At 44.7% G+C, this 17,261-nt stretch overlaps 1 long non-coding RNA gene across 1 annotated transcript in view; it reads right to left on the minus strand.

Moving 5' to 3' along the window:
• The window catches only part of LOC309363780, a 122,985-nt gene extending 105,944 nt beyond the window's left edge, over positions 1–17,041 (minus strand). The window contains exon 1 of the long non-coding RNA XR_014165586.1: positions 16,178–17,041. This is a non-coding gene — a long non-coding RNA (uncharacterized lncRNA). The remainder of the gene's footprint in view (positions 1–16,177) is intronic.
• Between the last annotated feature and the right edge of the window lie 220 nt (positions 17,042–17,261).

The raw sequence follows: 17,261 nt of genomic DNA on the forward strand, positions 1-17,261 counted from the left end.
TTTTGATTAACTATTTACTTTTTTAACTGGGCTTATTATCACTGTAGGGATGCGGGTGGCGCTGTGGGTTAAACCACAGAGCCTAGGACTTGCTGATCAGAAGGTCAGCGGTTCAAATCCCCGCAATGGGGTGAGCTCCCATTCCTCGGTCCTGCTTCTGCCAACCTAGCAGTTCGAAAGCATGTCAAAGTGCAAGTAGATAAATAGGTACCGCTCCAGCAGGAAGGTAAACAGCGTTTCTGTGCGCTGCTCTGGTTCGCCAGAAGCAGCTTAGTCATGCTGGCCACATGACCCAGAAGCTGTACGCCGGCTCCCTCAGCCAATAAAGCGAGATGAGCACCGCAACCCCAGAGTAAGTCATGATTGGACCCAATGGTCAGGGGTCCCTTTACCTTTATTATCACTGTATTTTACTGATCAACACACCTTAAGCGTAACTGAGATGGGCAAATGGGTTAAAAAAATTTTTAAAAAAATACAGCAGCGACAGCTGGTATGGAAAAATCTAGTCTCCTTCTTTGCCAAAGCTTTCAGGCCTATGAAACCCTACATGGCTTGGAGCCATCCGATATTGAGTAAAGGGGCATAGCTTCAACCAGTCCCCCACCCCACCCCCAAGCAGTTATTCCAAAGGAGAAAGGTCTTCTTCAGCTGGAACTCACCAGAACTCAGTTCTGGCACCTCTCAGGTGTGTGCCATTGCCATTGTAAGAGAACAAGGGAGGTGTTCCTGGTGAGTTCTGGCACCTCCTTTTCTAGAAAAATAGTGTAGAAATCAGTTACAGATAGGTAGCCGTGTGTATCTGAAGAAGTGTGCATGCACACGAAAGCTCATACCAAGAACTAACTTAGTTGGTCTTTAAGGTGCTACTGGAAGGAATTTTTAGTGTAGAAATCGTTTCCCATAAAGGCCCACCGAAGTCTGTTGTTGCCAGTTCTGGAGTAAGGGGAAAGCTCAACATTTGGATAGCTGCCTTTTGAGGTGGTTTCAAGGTGGGTGCAATCGTCAGTGTTCTTTAAGGCGCTGTTCTGAAATGAACACAGGGAGGAGGCTCAGGTTGCTATGCCCCCCCCCAAATATGTGACAGCCATACTTCGAATTCGGTAACTACAGTAAGCTATCACATGATGATCACCGCTCATCCCAATTTCAGTTCAAACTTATTTTGTCATAAACTGGCACTGATTTTTTACACCCATGCCTTGAAACATATTGAAGTTCTGACTTTTGTAAACAGACACAAAATATTGTATTTCCAGTTCCATTTTCTTCCTCACTTTAGAGTTGCGCCTTTTGGCTTAGCACCCCTTACTTTTAACTAAATCCAAGCCAAGTCATAGGCAGTGCAAGCCTAAGCAAGCTTACTCAGAAGTAAGCCACTCTAAGTTCAGTGGGACTTAATCTCTAGTAAATAAGTTGCAGTGTGGCACCTTTAATTTACCATTTCACAGTCAATTTGGTGACTGTAAATGACAAGCTCGCTAAATGTAAGACACCATATCCCCAATATATCGCTGTGTGTCTGCAAACTGTAAAAATCATGTATTTTAACAGAGTGCCACATCCATGACATTACATGCACACACAACTGACTATCATAATAATATTAACTCATTTGGAACTGGAACATTCAGTCACCCAGTTCTCCAGGTATCCAAGAATTAAATTCTCCTATTTCCAGCTTAGATCTTTAAAATAAAAAGCGATTAAGCCAAGACACTTTGCAGCTTTCAGTGATTCCTTTGGAAAGGCATTGTGCCAATGTATTGCCAATAAAGTAGTAACTACATTTGTGCTAGCTTAAAACATACAGCAGAACGTGCCAAGTTTCCTTATTTGGGAAAGAAAACACACAGTTCCATGGCTTTCGAGGACTTTGGCCATCCATTTTTAGATTCACGATTTCGTATCCCTATACTGCAATTCATCTCTTGGGATTTCAAAGGCGGCCCCATTCCAAGCACCCTGAAACAAAATGAACTCACTATTCCTCTAAGTGGTGGAAAGGAATCTATGCAGTATAATGGTGCTAATATGCTACAAAAGGCATAATAAAGCCTGGCTTTCTTAGCAAACACAGCTCTGTTTCAGCCTAAGCAAATCTGAGAACATATATTAGGACTGGCCATCTTTTCCTTCCTCTCCTGCTCATTTCCCCGCCCTCAACCCCAGGCATGGATCCTGCTACCTTCAGCAGCTGCTCAACATCAGAGATAGGTAGATGAATCTCTTGCTGCTAATGACTCTACAACCAAAAAAACAAAAGTTTAACCAGCCAGTTCTCATGTTGTAAAGCAACCTGCTACAGGCCCAAGCGCCTTGCCAGAAAGAAAAAAAGAAAGCAACGTATTACAAATTTTCTCTCCGGTTTTCCCAAAAGCTGCAGTTACCAAAAAACCCAAAATGAGGCTGATCAGCTAAGAACTACAGAAGCAGCACTAAGGCTGCAATCTGGGAGCAAGCCTCCTTAAAATCAGTAGCAATCAGTTCTGAGTAGGGGTGTATAGGAGTGTACAGTAACACACGAAATGAGGACTGATAATGTTTCGTTTGGGTGTGCAAGGATGCAAGGCATAGCTGTCAACTTTTCCCTTTCCTTGCGAGGAATCCTATTCGGAATAAGGGAATTTCCCTTAAAAAGGGGGAAACATTGACAGCTATGATGCAAAGGGGGGGTTACTCTTTCGTTGCCAAGTTTTAAGCAGAAGGGATGTGCTGGTACCAACAGCAGTTATGGTGGTTAAGTTATGGAGGCATGGGTGCCTCCAGACGTCAGTATTTTGCAGGAGGGAGCACTGTTCGAAATTAACCAGGGGCCAGGCGCATTTTGCACCTGGCTTTCGACCACTTGTGACCAAGTGAAGATGTCTGGGTGCCAGGATGGCATCTGGCATCTCCACCAGCTGTTTTCACACACCAATACCCCATCTTGTTGAATTCTATCAGTCATATTTTACCTGCACAATTGGAATGAATTTCTGTGCAGCCGGAGCCGGAGCAGTCACCATTAAGAAAAGAGGTCGGAATAGGCCAATATATATGTGGACTGCCCCTGGATCAAGTGACTTTTCTTCTTTAAGTTCTCAAAGCTCTTAACCTAGTTCAAGGTTGTCATCTGAACTAGCCAGATGTTTAACTGATAATCAACCACAGTCAGTCCATCATTTGAAAAATGAAACTTTAGAACCGTCTTGCCCCAAAATGGCAACTAGACATCCCAGTTTGGCAACTTAAACCTTGGTTTAAGGCAGGGTAGGCAACCTAAGGTCCGTGGGCCGGATGCGGCCCAATCACCTTCTCAATCCGGCTCACGGACGGTCCAGGAATCAGTGTGTTTTTACATGAGTAGAATGTGTCCTTTTATTTAAAATGCATCTCTGGGTTATTTGTGGGGCCTGCTGGTTGTTTTTACATGAGTAGAATGTGTGCTTTTATTTAAAATTCACCTCTGGGTTATTTGTGGGGCACAGGAATTCATTCTTTCTTTTTGCAAAATATAGTCCAGCCCACCACAAGGTCTGAGGGACGGTGGACCGGCCCAAGGCTGAAAAAGGTTGCTGACCGCTGGTTAAGGAGCCATTTGACACCTAGCTTATATATCCGAGTTTCTAACACAGGGAGGGAGTCAAGTGCCTACTGGAACTTTAGGATTTGCCCTAGCGCTACGAATCCAGGTGTTTTGGGTTTGTTTTTTTTTAATGGACTTTCTGCAGTTTGGAAAGCAACAGGGAAACCCAATGGAAAGTGTGAAGTGAACAAACATTAACAGGAAGCTGTGAAAACACTCTACAAGCAACTTGGGATGAATGCTTGTTATTGTATAACCACCCCGTAAACGAATCAGAACAAACGCTCAATGAGCATAGGATAGCATCTAACCTCTGCAGCACACACCTTCTGCCCGCAAATCAGAATGCTCAAAAAATGGGTTGCCTGCAGCAGCCCCTATGACCTGCAAATGCTGTACCCCTTCCACACTGTCTCAGTCCCTCGCCTATAATAGGAGGAATGGATCTTTGCAATTCAAAGAAGAGTCTCACTGACACTCTCATGAAGCTTTAGGAATCACATGAAGGCCCAGACGTTTTAACAAGAACAGGGACTATATATGATTTTTATAATGAAAAGTGGTTTTTTAAAAAATGAATGCAATTTTAAAATGCCATTTTAGCTGTGTTGTGTGCTGCTATTGCAATTTTACAGTTTTTGAGTAGGCAACTTTGAAATGTTTGAGGTTTGTTTATTATTCTCATATTTCTGCTCTTAGGAATTTTGTTTTAAATTAAAATTAATCAAATTGGAAAGCAGGCTATAAATACTCAGCACCATATCTATTCATGTTTATTCTGAGCATAAGGATTACCGAATTATCTGAAACATTTAAGCCCTTGGGGAAAAATACTACATGAATATGAAAAGCAGGTATATAGTCCATATGTACATGCCTCAAAGCATATAGATAAGTCCAATAAATGTGTGAGGTATCAATGATTCAAAATTATTTCAGCTGTTCCAAGTTTTAGCTTAAAGCAAGTATGAGTAGCTTCTTTATTCCTGGAAAATACTATAATCTCTGGCCAGTAGTCCACAGATCTGAAGCAGGCACAGGTAAGTGCTAGGCCAAAAAACTATTCTGCGTTTTTCCCAACCATTGTTCAGCAATTGAGGAGAACAGAAATTGTATCCAAACATGACCAAAGGGCACAGAAAATTTGGGTGAAATCCTGATGTGAACGTCCTTATATTCTACAAGTCATTTTTCCAGTGGTCTGCCATGTGCAGCCTCTTTGGGTGCATGTTTCCTCTTAAAAAACAAAACCATGACAACCTCAGCTAAGATTTCTTGCAAACAAGGTGGGGAGACTACCTACTATGTACCTGGCAGCTGTGCCTTTAAAAAAACCCACTTAAAGTCTTTTAAAGTAAACTACTTTTAAATCAACAAGGTGGAAATAGTTCTTTAAAAAGAAAGCTAACAGGAAGGGCTTCCCTTAAACACAAAATCAATGAGTACACCAATCCCGGGTTTCTATCCAACATAGCTGCTGTGTAACTGTCATGAATGTTGCCCAATTAACACATATTTAGTGGGAATGCGCCAAGTCAGGAGCTTGTTTGGTCATATAAATTACAAACATCCCCAAAGCAGAAGCACAATTGATGGGGTCCGCATCACCCACCCCCCAGTCATTTTGTTGGAAATGGCAATGAACAAGACTTTTTAAAACCATAGATCTGTATAACAACAAGTCGTGTCCTTTCATCCCAGAGAGATCATTAGACAAGCAGCAACCAGCAGACACAGAATTAATTCTTGACGAGATTAGCATTGGTGCTATCAAAAATAGATAAGAGTCGTGACACACTGGCCAAGGAGACCTGTTTGCCAGCGATAATGCCAATTTCCGCTACAACTGGCTTCCAGAACTTGTGCACATAGTTACATCCCCATCACATATGTAAATATGTTCCTAGTCGTACTTTACAGCCCTGCCAGCACAAGAGGGAACCAGATCTTACAATATGAGCTAGTCGGACCAGGGTTAAAAAAACGGTGGTTGACCACCTTCAAAGAATTATCCCTAAAGTCAGCAGACATGGACCTAAAGGGACGAATTGCGGAGGTTTAAGATCTGGTCCACGCATGTGGATTTTTCAGGTCAGTAGTGCAAGCAGGTGGGGGAGGCTGCAGAGAAACGCTTTGTGAAGAGAACACACAGCAGCAACAGCCGCCTCACAATTATTAGGTCAAGTGCACCCAGTAAAATTCTCAGGAGCCTTAAGGGAGAGACAGAGGAAGAGTGTGTGTGTGTGTGTGTGTGTGTGTGTGTGTGTGTGTGTGTGTGTTTGTGTGTTTTTAAAAAGGTTTGGGCCCACCCACCAGCACTCTCAGGCAGCTGCAAAGGGCCTGAACCCCAGTAACCAGGCCCGCTGGTACTGATGCAGGCCCTGAAGCCTGGGGCCTGGTGGTGGCAGCAGCAGTAGAAAGCAGCCATTTTAATTCCCCACTAGTGCCCTGACATGCCATGGCTCCCTTTCTGGCTATAACCAATGCCCTCTTACTTAGAACACTTGCGTTTCCATGTTAACAGCTCTTTCCTGTTTTGTTTACGTAGTGATTCCACCTAGGACCAAGTCCATGAGGGTACCATCACCTAAAACCCAGTAGGCTTTACTTCCAAATAAACCTGCCAAGTATCAGGCTGTCAAAATTTCAGGATCTATTATCAGGGCTTTTCCCCCCCAGATGGAACTTGCAGGAACTCAGGTCTGGCATCTCTCAGGTGGGCAGCATTGCCACTCTAAGAGAACAATTGAGTTCCGGCACCTCTTTTTCTAGAAAAACAGTACTGCATACTGTTAATTTGGGGGCATTCTGTTGCTTAAAAGGCCAGAATGCATTCTTTACACACACTGTCAAAAGTAGTGGTGGTGGGAAATATTGCTTAGCAAACTTTGGGGAATACACAGGGCAAGGGGGTGTCCCCAAACCAGAGCTAAATACCCAAGTTTTTCCTTGCTCGCTTGCCTTTTTTTTGTTTCTCAACTGGTGCCACTCCAGCTGCTGCTGCTGCAAACTTTTCGACATCCCTACGGGACTAGAAACCCAAAACGAGTCTAACGATTTCCTGCGAGATTAGCCGCCAGGATGAGGAATGCCCGAAACCCAGAAGATGACAGGTGGCTTGAATCATCCCTGCGCCCATTCCCAGGGCGGCGCTGCACAGGTATGCGCAATCCTGAAACCCGGGCGGCAGCGGCGGAAGGACCTGCGGAAGCTGCCCTTCTCCAAACTTCCCAGCAAGTTGCAAGTTACTTTTTTTAAAAAGAGAGGAAAGGCGTGTGTGTCACCAAAGCGGGAACAGGAGAGGGTGTGTGTGCGTGTCCGAGCTAAACGCAGAGAGGCGCTTCCAAGAGCAGGAAATGATCCTCTCAACTTGCTGAGAAACTTACATAAATCCTCTTGGCAGGCAAAGGGGGCTGCGCAAGCCAGACTGCAGCGATCCCTCCAAGCGCCTGAGGCCGGCTTCAGGGGGGGAAAGAGGACTCTCTTTTCTCCCCCCCCCCCCCGGCCGCCCAGACCCCGTATTGCGCAAAGTGGTTTCTTCTCCCGTTCCAAAAGCGCAAACTCTCGGCGGGGTCGCTCGCCTTTTGGCGCTCAACTGTGCCAAGTGCGCGCCGCCTCCTAACCCCCGAGGCAAACCAAGCGAGGAGCGCGCTCGCCCGCTCGCGCCCGCCATGTCAGCTCCAGACATTCTGGGGGGACGCGCGTTCATCTCCTCGCAACCCGCCCCCGCTGCCCCCCACCTCCTTTCCCACACCCGAGCTTCTCCTCCTCCAGCGAAATCTCCACCCACCACAACGCCGAGCCCGCCAGGCTTTGCAGCAGAGCGCGCTTTCCCTTACCTTCCCGGAGGGACCCGCCGAAGAGGGAAGCGGCCAACTTGTCCCGAGCAACTCCGCTTTCACCCCGCGGGACCTCGGCTTGCTCCCCTGGGCGCGCGCGTGAGCGTGTGAGTGCGAGTGTGCGTGCCCCGGCTCTCCCACGCTTCCGGTTAATGTCACAAGGAGTCACACCACAACCCAGCCTTCAGAGCTTGCAAGAACAGCACCACCCCGCGCCCGGCCAGGCTAGGAGCCGAGGGGCAAAGCACGGCCCGCCCACTTGGCGGCTGGCTCCCAGGCAGCTGCGGAGTTTCCCCACATCACTGGGGAGTCGAGGGCGACGTTAATCCCTCGCGCTCTTTCCCGTCCCCAGCACACCGACCGGGGGGGGGGGGAATAAAAGATACTGGAGAGAGCCAACTTTATATTTAGCCCAACTAAGCCCCTGTCAAATTCGAAGGCAAGAGCCCAACAGAATAGAATAAACTGCATTTCTCCACAGAAAGGTTTAAATGCCCTGTTCCGGCCTCGTTTGCAAATCAATGCAAGCCTAACTTACTCTTTTATAAATACTGCTGAGGCGAGGTTATTTGTGTGTGCACGTTTAGAAAAAACGTTTTCCCAAGATTTCCTGGCAAATGGCACCAGCTTTGCTTCTTATTCAAACATCAACAGTTACACACACAAAAATATCTGCGGGAGATTATATTTGATATAAGGAGACTTGCACATTGCCATGGTGTTGGCTAAAAACTCCAATCTCGTGCCTTTTTAGAACTTGTGCTTTTGGATTCGACAAAAGTTAGAAGAGAGACATGAACATGTTTCTGTTACTTTAATGTAAGGGCCAAACTTCTGGTTGCACTATTTGGTCTCCTAAAGACGACACAAAATAACTGGTCACTCTTCTTTTGAAAGAAAAAGCACCCATGCAACCTTCGGTCTGAATGTGCTCTCAGTTCAGGTCTACTGAGAAACAACACACACAAGCTGCTATTTGCCCCCAAAAAGGCCGTTTTAAAATACAACTGTGTAATGCAGAGCTACAACATAAAAAACCCCCACCAAAGTAGCATCATTTTTTCCCTCCTACTCTTAATGTAATAATTAAGGTTGGGGTGTAACTCACAGAACTTGAATCACCACATGACATGCCTACCCAGCAGCAGACAGAAATTGTTGGCTTTGATTTGGTTTGTCAGTGTTTCTCAGGTGTTTTCAATGTGGGGGTGGGGGGATGTCTAGAAGAGATCCTTCCACTCGTTTGTGTGCAGGCAGCAAAAGTGGGCAACCTGTGGTTCTTGGTCTTATTATTATTATTATTATTATTATTATTATTATTATTATTATTATTAATTAAATTTGTATATAGCCCTATACCCGCAGATCTCAGGGCGGTTCACAACATACGGTCATGCAGCTCTCAGATTAAAGCAAGTGGCAAGGAGGGGAGAGACAACACCAGAGAGATTTCAGCTGAAGGAGTGCTGTTTTTTTAATGCAAATAAGTTTATAGGGAATTTTTAATTTCATCTACTGCGCCTGCCCCTTGGTGCTGATGTAGTATATGTTGCTGTTGTTAATTCTGCTGCCTGGTCTTTGACCGCAATAAAAGACTGATTGATTGAACAGCAGAGAGACAGAGAAAGGGGTGATGCAAAGACAGATAAAAGACAGTCTCTTGGTTCTGCCGCTGGCCATTGTTGACTTTGGACCCTGACTCCTACCGGCCTGTGTTGCCTGACCAAGTGAATGTGGTAGCCCTAAACGGCCTGCTGCTGCTGCATGCAAGGATTTGTGGACTGAGGTGTTGAACAAAGCCAACAATTGTAAGAGAAGAATAACAGTGACCCTACCCCTGGATCACCTGTCACTTCTTGGAACTTTGTGCTTGGCCTTGAGGTCACCAGGCCTGCTCCACAGCTTTGAGTACCAGACATGTATGGATAAGCTTCTTCTTGTTGTTGTTGTTTAGTCATTTAGTTGTGTCCAACTCTTCGTGACTCCATGGACCAGAGTCTTCCACTGCTTCCCGCGGTTTGGTCAAACTCATGTTAGTAGCTCCGAGAACACTGTCCAACCATCTTGTCCTCTGCCGTCCCCTTCTCCTTGTGCCCTCCATCTTTCCCAACATCAGGGTCTTTTCCAGGGAGTCTTCTCTTCTCATGAGGTGGCCAAAGTACTGGAGCCTCAGCTTCAGGATCTGTCCTTCCAGTAAGCACTCAGGGCTGATTTCCTTCAGAATGGAGAGGTTTAATCTTCTTGCAGTCCATGGGACTCTCAAGAGTCTCCTTCAGCACCGTAATTCAAAAGCATCAATTTTTCGGCGATCAGCCTTCTTTATGGTCCAGCTTCCATACATCGCTACTGGGAAAACCATAGCTTTAACTATACGGACCTTTGTTGGCAAGGTGATGTCTCTGCTTTTTAAGATGCTTTCTAGGTTTGTCTGATCACCCCTTTCTCTGTCTCTCTGCTGTTCAATCAATAAGTCTAGGTCCTGTCCCCCAGCTTTTCTCCCAAGAAGCTAAGTAAACGCAATTATCAGTAGCAGTTGGTGGGGCAGCCTTGCTTATCCGGCTTCCCAGTGGAGTACCCAAGATGGGAGAGGCCGCAGTGCTGTTGGTGTAGGTGCAGCAGCAGCAGGTGCATCAGAATGGCTCAGCTGCTGCAACAACATCACTTCGACCTTGTCTTGGTTACCAGCAGCCACCTCTGCATTAGGAAACCAGGTAATGAAAGCAACCCCACTCTGCACTGCTGGGAATAATGCACCACAATTTGGAAGGGTCTCCAATGTACGGTAACCAGAGTGAAGTTGGACGCGAGGATGGTGTTCTAAAAGTGGGTGTGTGGTTGTTGTTTATTTAACACCTGCCCATTTCCTGCTGGGAATTAAACTTTAAGTGACAGGTCCTGTCCCCCCAGCACCACATTTGCAGAGGGAAACAATTAGTCTAATCCACTACCTGAGATCAATGGATTCTGAGGTATTCCACAGGCCCTGGGGAATTTTTCCTGCTGGTGTGGCTGTTGGAATTCTGGTGGCTGTGTAGAATGCAGAGCTGACACAATTGCTTCCAAGCACCATTTCTCCCAATGAGCAGAACTCTCTTGCGTATGCCACACCCATGGGCAACGAAGCAGTCTGGGAGATGGCTTGACTGCAAATAGCAAAAGGGTTTTGTTTTAAACCCTCCTGAAAAAATTGTCAGTATTTTTGTGCTAATTTATCTTACGATATAGATGTTCGTATGCAATTTTGCCTAATATGCACATTTTTGCAGAACAGAATGCATCTTTGTATGTTATTTTCACTGATAGTGCGTGCATTTTTGTGCACATCACTTGGCTAGAGAAATGCAAAATTAATAGAAGTGCTAATTAAGATGGCCTGTGTTTTGACCCACATGTTGTCCCGGAAAGTGCAACTTAAGTAGGCCTGCCTTTAAACAACCAAATGGAATTTCCCCCTGATCTCTATAAATGCAAGCAAGAGCTCATTATTGAGCCAGTAACTGTAATGTGTTGTTACCTGTGGCTAACTTTGAAAACTTCAGTTGGTACAAAATATGCTTGCTAACTGACATGGTACATTGCACATACAGTGGTACCTCAGGTTACATACGCTTCAGGTTACAGACTCTGCTAACCCAGAAATAGTGCTTCAGGTTAAGAACTTTGCTTCAGGATGAGAACAGAAATTGTGCTCCGGCGGCGCAGCAGCAGCAGGAGGCCCCATTAGCTAAAGTGGTGCTTCAGGTTAAGAACAGTTTCAGGTTAAGAACGGACCTCCGGAACGAATTAAGTACTTAACCTGAGGTACCACTGTATATTATGCCAGTACTGTACTGTGCCATTTTTGGTGGTTTCTGTTTTGGTGGCCCAGTTCAAAGAACTGATTTTGACAGTGCTGTTTTTCTAGAAAAAGAGGTGCTGGAGGTCACCATGAATGCTTAGAATGGCTCTCTTAGAATGGCAATGATGCCAACCTGAGAGGTGCTAAAAGTGAGTTCATGTGAGTTCTGGCTGAAAAAAAGCTCTGGGTTTTGGCATGGGCATAGCCAAGTGGGGGGTAGGGGACAACTGCCCCCTAAATCAATACAAATCAATGCAAATATGAGGTTCTGCCCCCAACAAAAGCCTGCCCCCCGAAAAATCCTGGCTACACCCATGGATCTTGACTTCAGTACCTGAAGGATCACTTCTCCCCTCAGACCCAGACATCTTCATCTGAGGCCCTTCTTCAAGGGCCCCCTGCCAAGTGAGATAAGGGCCTTCTTGGTAGTGGCGCCCGCCCTGTGGAACGCCCTCCCATCAGATGTCAAGGAAATAAACAACTATCTGACTTTTAGAAGACATCTGAAGGCAGCCTTGTTTTTGTTGTTTAGTCGTTTAGTCGTGTCTGACTCTTCGTGACCCCATGGACCAGAGCACGCCAGGCACTCCTGACTTCCACTGCCTCCGGCAGTTTGGTCAAACTCATGCTGGTAGCTTCGAGAACACTATCCAACCATCTCGTCCTCTGCCGTCCCCTTCTCCTTGTGCCCTCCATCTTTCCCAACATCAGGGTCTTTTCCAGGGAGTCTTCTCTTCTCATGAGGTGGCCAAAGTACTGGAGCCTCAACTTCACGATCTGTCCTTCCAGTGAGCACTCAGGGCTGATTTCCTTAAGAATGGATAGGTTTGATCTTCTTGCAGTCCATGGGGCTCTCAAGAGTCTCCTCCAGCACCATAATTCAAAAGCATCAATTCTTCAGCGATCAGCCTTCTTTATGGTCCAGCTCTCACTTCCATACATCACTACCGGGAAAACCATAGCTTTAACTATACGGATCTTGCAGCTGTATTTAGGGAAGTTTTTAATGTTTGATGTTTTATTGCTTTGTTGTTGTTGTTGTTGTTCTGTTGGGAGCCGCCCAGAGTGGCTGGGGAAACCCAGCCAGATGGGCAGGGTATAAATTTATTATTATTATTATTATTATTATTATTATTATTATTATTATTATTATTTATTAGCCTCTGAGGGAAGTAGCTTTATTTATCAGTGGCATCTTGGTAGCTTCCCATATTTAACATCCAACACACTCTCTTTCACATACACACAAAGCACAATTCATTCTACCTCTGTGGAAGGTGATGCGAGCAGCAGGAATTTCGAAACTTCCTCTCCCTGCAACCTCTCTCTTCCGTCTCCCCACACTCCTCGGTTGGTTAGAGGCTAATTACCTAGGAGTGGTGGGTCCCAGAGAACAGGTGTGGGGTCTGGCTAAATGGGAAGCCCCTAGACTGGAAGTTCCCTTCTCTGCCCCTCGTATCACCCCACTGATGTTTATTACTGGCTGCTGCTAACTGCAGGAGCAGCTGTGGCCTTTTTGACTCACCAGTATAGATCTCTGGGTATTCATATCTCAGAAAAAATATTGCATGACTGTTGCCTCAGATACTGTGACTATTCTGCTCGCCTCTCTACCACCTCCCCACACCTTTTAGTCTGAGGCAACTGTGAATTTATTCAAGCAACTTGATAATATATTGACATAGAACACTCTGACGCACACAGGCAGTTGCCTCAGCCTCACTCCATATTTAAATCGATGTATGCATCTTAGTCCATAGGACAGGATGCCTCAGGGAGGACTCATAAATAATGTTAAGGGTGCCAAGACCAGTTTTTAAACGCAAGCTAGGTGGTTTTATGAATTTTATCAGCTATGCCAAATATCAAGCTATTTCCCGGTCTGGATCTTGAATAGTTTGAGACCAGTCATTCAAACTGCAGTGCAATAAAATACAACATAAGAAACAAAAGAAGAAACACAATTAACACCAACACGAGCGGTTAATGTAACGGATGTGCCGTCTCCCATCTTCACAAACACATCGCCAGCTGAATGCAGACCATGGAGATTCTGGGCTTGTACCTCACTGTTCTGAATGTGGCTTGCCCTCTTTTAACGTTGCTTCTGATTGGCTATGACAAATGCCACAATAACTGAATGCTACATTCAGGGAAAGAAGTTCCCCTAAAGATTAGGGTGGCCACATAATGGTCACCTCCAGGCTTGATTACTGTAACTTGCTCTACGCGGGGCTGCCCTTGAAGCTGACCCAGAAACTCCAGTGGGTGCAGAATGCCGCAGTGAGGCTCCTTATGGGGTCACATTCACCCTCTTGCCACAGGGTCACATTCATCCAGTGCTTTCCCAACAGCACTGGCTCCCGGTGGAGTACAGGGTCAGGTTTAAGATGCTGGTTTTGACTTTTAAAGTCCTATGCGGCCTAGGACCCACGTACCTACGGGACTGCATTCTCCTGGTATGCCCCGCGGAGGACCTTAAGGTCCAAAAATGACAACACTTTGGAGGTCCCAAGTCGCAAGGTGGTTAGATTGGTCTCAACTAGGGCCAGGGCCTTTTCAGTACTGGCCCCGACTTGGGGGAACGCTCTGTTACAAGAGACTAGGGCCCTGCACGACTTGACATATTTCCGCAGGGCCTGCAAGACAGAGCTGTTCCGCCTGGCCTTTGGCTTGGACTCAGTCTGACCCTTATGTTTCCCTCTCCTTGTGGTTTTCATCTATGGGCCACTTTTGAAGTGAGGCTGCATTTTAAATTGTATTTTAACCTGTATTTTAAATTGATGGTTCCCCCCCCATTATATTTTTATTGTAATTTTACTGGTGTTAGCTGCCCTGAGCCCGGCTCTGGCCAGGGAGGGTGGGGTATGAATTATTATTATTATTATTATTATTATTATTACCCCCCCCCAAAAAAGAGGAAATATGTCACTAAAAAAAATAACACAACAGGACGCAGGTTTGCATAGCATTTGCATATGATAATTCACGTTAAGTCCGGACGGTGGTAGCATGAGAAAGGGCCTTTTTTGTAGTGGCTCCCTGTTTGTGGAATGCTCTCCCCAGGGACGTTCACCAGGCGCCTTTATTATCTAATTTTAGGTGCCAGGCGAAAACGTTCCTCTTCAACCATGGCTGATTAATAACCTACAGCATATTAATTGCATGTGTGGGAAGGGGGTGTTTGTTGTTTTAGTTTAATTATTTACTATGTTTTATCTTGTATTTTATTCTGTGAACCGCCCCAAGATCTTTGAAAGGGCAGTATATGAATAAAATACACACACACACGCCACACACACACATGTGTATTGTTGCAGATTCTGAAATTATTTTTACGATCTAACTAAAAATGCGCACCTCACCATAGCGGGCGAGGTTGTGAGGACCAATCTTTGTAAATTAGGACATGATCTACAATTAGATTAAATCATCCTTCCTGATAGTTGGTTTGCACCCCAGTAACATGTATCTCCTGTAGAAAGATGCACTTCTATATTGTTCTGTTTTACGGAAGAAGCCTGGAGCATGAGAACAAGATTAACAGGCAACAGATTTGGTTTCTAATACCACCCCACCCCCTTTTAAGCCATGCAGAAGTTAAAACCATTTTATCCTTTAATATTTCCACTAGTATCACAGTTTGTAGTTGATGGCTTTACTCAGCTGGCAGTTACTCCTACATTGTAAATATTTCCAAACATATTTCTAATCTTATATATAGCCCTCATGCTAGTTCTTATATTAAACTTTGAGATCCAATAGTGTTAAATTGCTGTTCTAATTTCAGAGCGGCTTTCCTCTGTGGTGCAATGTGGGTTTTAACATCATTCGCCTTGTTTTATGAATCTACTCTGAGCGCCTCATTGTTTCATCCATTTGCGTTGTCTAATCTAATCTAATAGTACGTTCTTGCCAAAACATTTTTGTGTGATCTGCGTAACATGAAAAGATGCCAGAATGCTACTTCTTTCCATTTAGCATGTGTGCGTCTTTTTAAAATAAATTAATCAATATTAAATTATTATCCAACACATATTTGATATGTAGCCTCCCTAGAAATACATGTGGGCTGAGGTACAGGTATAAAAAAGGGAAAAGAAAAAGAAAACAAATCATAATACAGTGGTACCTCGAGTTAAGAACTTAATTCGTTCTGGAGGTCTGTTCTTAACCTGAAACTGTTCTTAACCTGAAGCACCACTTTAGCTAATGGGGCCTCCCGCTGCCCCCGTGCCGCCACTGCGCAATTTCCATTCTCATCCTGAAGCAAAGTTCTTAACCCAAGGTAATATTTCTGGGTTAGCGGAGTCTGTAACCTGAAGCGCCTGTAACCCGAGGTACCACTGTAGAAATATACATAATACAAATCATAATACAACAGGCATATCCATGAAGCAACAGAAAAGGGGTGGAGCAACAGAATTTTTCTGTGACCAGGCCTTGGGTAGGTGTAGCCAACTTTGTGGTGAAATTTAATAATAATAATAAATAATAATAATAATAATAATAATAATAATAATACCCCACGCATCTAACTGGGTTTCCCCTGCCACTCTGGGTGGCTTCCAGCACATATAAAAAGATAATAAAATGTCAAAAATTAAAAACTTCTCGATACAGGGCTGCCTTTTTCTAAAAGTCAGTTAGTTGTTTATCTCCTTGACATCTGATAGGGCGTTCCACAGTGAGGGTGCCACTACCGAGAAGGCCCTCTGCCTGCCTCCCTGTAGCTTTACTTCTCACAGTGAGGGAACTGCCAGAAGACCCTCAGAGGTGGATCTCAGTGTCCGGGCTGGAGACGCTCCTTCAGGTATACTGGGCTGAGGCCTAGATGGGTCTTAGTGTGCTGTATGGTGCTAGAGGTTGTTAAAGGTAACCTAGCCATCTTTATTTTTCATGGATGCTGTCCAAGACTAGCAATATTTCCACCTAATTTTGAAGAGGAAACGATGAGGATGTCACATCTTCCCTCAGATTAGGGTTCCACATGAGCGAGGAGTCAAACAGAGCTCCTCCGGCACCGAAAATGTGTGAGGGAACGGCAGACTTACCCAGTCCAGCAAGGAGCTTTATCAGAGTTCAAGCAAGACAGCATCACTCAAGAAAAAGCTAGAGATAAGTCTGGCCTGGGAAGAGTCCCGACTGGAGGACCAGATAGACAGAGCTAGAAGCCACATTCAGTTACCCCATCCCTGCCTGGCACAATTTTGTCTCTTATTTTTCTTCTCTCTCTTACCATCATCCTTCTGTGGCAAGCCAGAATGCTGAGTCCAATTTAGTTGCAGATGGCGAGCTATTAATTATTATTTTTCAAATGGCAAATCGAACTGAATTCTCGTAGATTCGGATCTCCGTGTCACTTAACAATTTATTTCGACTCCCCAATGTTGAAGTCTGTGCATGGAATGTTTATGCTCAAAGTAAGGTCCAGGGTGTTGCAGAAGTTTCTGGGGATTTTTTTATTTTATTTTTTTATTAAAGGAAAACTTTTTAATCTGGCTATTATTTCCTTTGATTGCTAATACGTTGACCCTTCGTGACACCTGCTTTTTTTTCCCTGCTGAACTTTAATGCTGATCAGAGTAAAGAACACTATGGTTATTTGAAAAGGCAGGGTGTAATGCATTTCAGATTAACAGCGAAAGAAAAGCTATTCAAGAAGGCAGAGGATCACTATGCCGTAGCGCACTCTGTGCTGCTTTTCTTATTACGAGTAGGGGGGAAAAAACCCGAAATGAGAATAGCACATCTTTTAATTTCCTTCCACTATTACCTCTTGATTTGCATTCAGGTCTCCCAGAAGAAATACCTCTGAATTCAGAAGAAGGCTATTTAAGCTGCATGGTGTTTAAAAAATTGCTGGAAGAGGTTAAGGTACCGTATATTATGCAGTTGACCTTACTAAGAAGCTATGTTAACAATTTAGAGTTATAATTTTCTCCAGTTACATTTTGTTAAAATATTTCTCTTTTTTTTCTCCTCATTTTATTTTTTCATAGCAAAACTCATTATC

The sequence above is a fragment of the Podarcis melisellensis genome (genome assembly GCF_964234715.1).
Source record: "Podarcis melisellensis genome assembly, chromosome: 1".
NCBI classification, from domain to species: Eukaryota; Metazoa; Chordata; class Lepidosauria; order Squamata; family Lacertidae; genus Podarcis; species Podarcis melisellensis.